Source organism: Mandrillus leucophaeus, unplaced genomic scaffold (genome assembly GCF_000951045.1).
Source record: "Mandrillus leucophaeus isolate KB7577 unplaced genomic scaffold, Mleu.le_1.0 Scaffold265, whole genome shotgun sequence".
NCBI lineage: Eukaryota > Metazoa > Chordata > Mammalia > Primates > Cercopithecidae > Mandrillus > Mandrillus leucophaeus.
The window spans coordinates 518,370-522,778 of NW_012102754.1; positions in this window are offsets into that span (position 1 = coordinate 518,370).

Below are 4,409 nucleotides of genomic sequence, written 5' to 3' on the forward strand. Positions count from 1 at the left end.
GTTTTGCTGGATACAAAATTCTTGGCTGACAATTATTTTTGTTTCAGGAGGCTAAAGATGGGTCCCCAATCCCTTCTGGCTTATAAAGTTTCTGCTGAGAAATCTGCTGTTGACCTTGATAGGTTTTCCTTTATAGGTTTTCTGGTGCTTTTGTCTCACAGCTCTTAAGATTCTTTCCTTCATCTTGACTTTAGATAATGTGATGACTATGTGCCTAGGTGATGATCTTTTTTTGCAATGAATTTCCCAGGTGTTCTTTGAGCTTCCTGTATTTTTAAAAATTCTTTTTTCTTTGTCTTTGTTAGATTGGGTTAACTTGAAAGCCCTGTCTTCAAGCTCTGAAGTTTTTTCTTCTACTTGTTCTAATTTATTGTTGAAACTTTCCATGGCATTTTGTATTTTTCTAAGTGTGTCTTTCATTTCCAGAAGTTGTGATTATTTTTCTTTATGATGTCTATGACTCTGGGTATTTTTTCATCCATATCCTGTATTTTTTTTAAATTTCTTTAAATTGGTTTTCACCTTTCTCTGGTATCTCCTTGAGTAGCTTAATAAACAACCTTCTGAATTCTTTATCTGGCAATTCAGAGCTTTCTTCTTGGTTTGGATCCATCACTGGGGAGCTCATGTGATCTTTTGGGAGTGTTATAGAACCCTGTTTTGTCATATTACCAGAATGACTTTCCTGGGTCCTTCTCATTTGGGTAGACTATTTCAGTGGAGAGGTCTGAAACTCAAGGCCTGCTGCTCAGATTCTCTTGTCTCATGGGGTGATCTCTTGATGTGGTGCTCTCCTTCTTCCCTAGGGATGGGGCTTCCTGAGAGCTAGACTGCAGTGATTGTTACTGCTCTTCTGGGTCTAGCCACCCAGTGGGCTACCGGGCTCCAGGCTTGTGCTGCAGTATGTCTGCAAATAGTCCTGTGATGTAATCTGTCTTCAGGTCTCCTAACCATGGATACCAGCACCTGCTCTGGTAGAGGTGACAGGGAAATGAAGTAGACTCTGTGAGAGTCCTTTGTTATAGATATGTTTAGTGTGCTGGCTTTCTTGAATGCTGGTTATGCTAGCAGTGAAGTTGTCACGTGGACACACTCAGGATTTCTCGTTAGCCAGGATGTTGCAGGCAGTGGAATTAGGTGTTTTCTTCTCCTTCCTGGGATCAGGGTTGTTCTGTCATGAGTTGCTGTAATGGCCTGAATTGGTTGACCTCTAGCCAGGAGGTGGCACTTTCAAGAGAGCATCAGCTCTCTTGTAGTAGTAGTAGGGGGATCCAAGCTTGCCCTAAATTGGCCAAGGTAAGTATTTCAATTTCTCAGGTGATTGGTAGGCCCATAAAGCTCCCAAGAGTTGCTGTCTTTTGTGTTTGGCTACCAGGATGGGTAGAGAAATACCATCAGGTGGGGGCAGGATCAGGCAGGTCTGGGCTCAGACTCTTCTTGGGCAGCACTTGCTGTGGCCACTGTGGGGGATGAGGGGTGTTTCTCAGGCCTATGGAGCTATGTTCCAGAGGGGATCTTGGACACCTCTGCTGTGTCATATAGTTCGCCAGGGAAGTGGGAGATAGCTGGTAGCAAGAGGCCTCACTCTGCTCTCATGCAGCTGGCAAGGCCTATCTCACTCTTGCAATGCTCCCACTCAGATCTTGCCCCAGGCTGTGAGCTACCCTCCTAAGAAAGCAGGCGTTCAGACCTCACCCCTCCTCATCTTCCCACTCCATAGGTAGCTCCTGTGCTCCTGCACTCAAATCTGTACAGCTCCTGCTTGTCCCCTGGACTCTGCTCAAGAAAATTTGTGCCAGTTGAAACCACTACCCATTTCAACTGGGAGTTTTCTTCACCCTGCAATCCCTCCCCAATTCTTCTGGCTGCCTTCTCCAAGGGCCCCTGTGAGATATAGTCAGAGATGGCTTCCCTGGGCTCAACCTGGAGACTGGGAGTCCCTATAAGGCACATCCCACTGCTACCTCTACTTTGTATATTTCACACAACTTCCTAATTCCGTCTCAGCTCTAGGCAAGGCTAAATCTTCCTCTTATGATCTGGATTTTCAGATTCCCCAGTGGGGATGTGTGTTCAGAGGCAGATATCCCACCCCTCACACTTTGGGGACTCAGTTTTTTGCCTGTTTCACAGAATTTGCAGCAGCATGCCACTTCTTTCAAAGAATCTGTGAATTCTTTTGGTTTTCCTTGCACATTCCTGCAGTGGTTCTTGGAGCAAAAGATCATGGTGTTCTGTCTATCCATGTGGGAGCTGCACGTTAGCCCTGTCTCCCATCTACCATCTTCTCCAGATAATGTTTTAAAATGCACAAGAAACAAAACATAGAATTACAAAGGAAATCAATTGAAATGCAGTTATCAAAATACTAAAAACACATTTTGGTCACAGTAATACATGTCTTTCTTTATTAATGTATCAAATAACAAGATCTAGTGGCAGGCTGAGTAACCCCAGTGATTTTAAAGTAGTAATGAGAATAAATGACATTTTGAGACATCTCCACTAATGGTAACGTGAGATGAAAGTAGCTGGGATTTCTATTGGTGATAAAGTCACAGCTCCTGCTGATACCACTGTGCTATGTTGTCTACTTTCATCATGGAAAAGAATGCCAACCTTCAGTTAAAATGGAATAAAGTAGCCATGTTTTACCACCCAAGTATTTGGACTCCATAAATTTCTATTCATGCATTTCTTGGATGTCACTGGACTCAGGGCTAAGATTACCTGTTCTATGGGAAGCCTTAACTGAGATCTGTTGCATTCTCAGGCCTCATGACCCCAGCTGGACACTCTCCCTGCCTGGCTGGTTTTGACTGAGCCAACAAGGGCAGGGACCCTGCCAGCATATGTGGCCTATGTAGATGTTCTGCATCCAAACCTTGGGAACAGGAGGGTAACTCCAGCCTCAAGTCATGACCACCATGGCTTCCAGGTGAGGCTGGGGTAGAGGTGGAAGGAGGGCGGGACTGGAAGGTATTGGCCATTTCCCAAGGAGGGACTGGGGAACACTCTCCCAACTCTGTCCTCAAAAAAGGCATTTCTACAGATGGATGGAGAGGGCTAGCCCCTGACCGTTTCCTGGCAGGGCCTGGCCCTGGATAGCTTGGGCTTGGTGCTGGGGAAACTATGAGTCCCACGAGATTCCCAAAGAGAGTGGAGAAATGTGGAAGGTGCCTCATTGAACTCCAGAGCTCTTCCCATGCATTAGGGGTGGGGGCTTCCAAGAAGGTGGTCCTGGAACTAATGCAGGGCTTTGTCTCCAGAGCTTACCCTGCAGCATCCTGAGTTGTCCTAGACAGCCAGGTATGAACCAGGAAGAGGGAAAGAGGAAGGAATGCTAGTTCAGCAGCTACTGCTGCAACCTTAAACTCAGGTGTGTAGGAAACTGCTTTATGTTCCGTAATCCAAATTATTTCTGATTCTGGGCTCCTACTCTACTGTAATGACAGAAAATTAAATCCCAGTGATTTTCTAGGCTTATTGCCTTTCTGGTGGTTGAGTCAAAGCTCTGGGGGCTGATGTAAGTACAGCTACTAAGGGGTTTCCATAATGGTTCTGGAGGTTCTCTGCTATTTTCCTGCTGTGACTGTGGGATCAGAAAACTAAGGCTTCTAGCTATGCCTGGGGAGCCGGCTCTCCAGGAGACAGAGAAAGTCTCTTCCGGGCTACTCCACATGCCCATTTCCTCTTTGGGTTCTTGCTGCCCCTGCTGAGGCTCTGTCTGGGGAGTGGGCCCAGGGAGCTTTGCTCTTGAGTTTCAAGAACATTTCCTGCTGTCAACACATCCTGATCAGTTTTGAGACATTTTCCTCAGAGACCTCTGGGATCATCTATGAGCCGGGGGACTCATAGGTGTTCCTTGTCTCCTTTTGGATTCCTTTAGAAATAGACTCCAAGAGCAGAATTTGAGCACAGGCAATTTATTTGGAGGTGATCCTAGGAAGCACTCAAGGGAAATGAGGAAGTGGGACAGAAAAGAGAAGGCAGCCAATGCAGGGTGGGTAACGACCAGATCACCGCCATGGGTGCCTGGAACTCCAGCTCTGGGAGGCTGCATGGAACACACCTCAGAGTCATGCTATCCCCATCGGTAGGTGGAGGAAGCTGGGGCATCTCTCCATCAACTCCCATAGGTTGTGGGTTCTTTCATGTCCTGTGGCCAAAAAAGCCCTCAGATACGGAACTGCAGGTGCCTGCAGTAAAAAGTTACAGGTGTCTTTTGCTAGGGGAGGTGAATGCAGAGGGGATACAGGCAGGGCACCATCCACTCCACCCTCTCTTCCCTGGGTGATGTATCCAGGTCCACAGGTTGTTTGAGGGGAAGGAGAGAAAACCTCTGCTAACTTGTTAAAAATATCCTCCTGTGCACTGGCTTCCTTCAAGGCTGCTTTCCCCACCAGCAG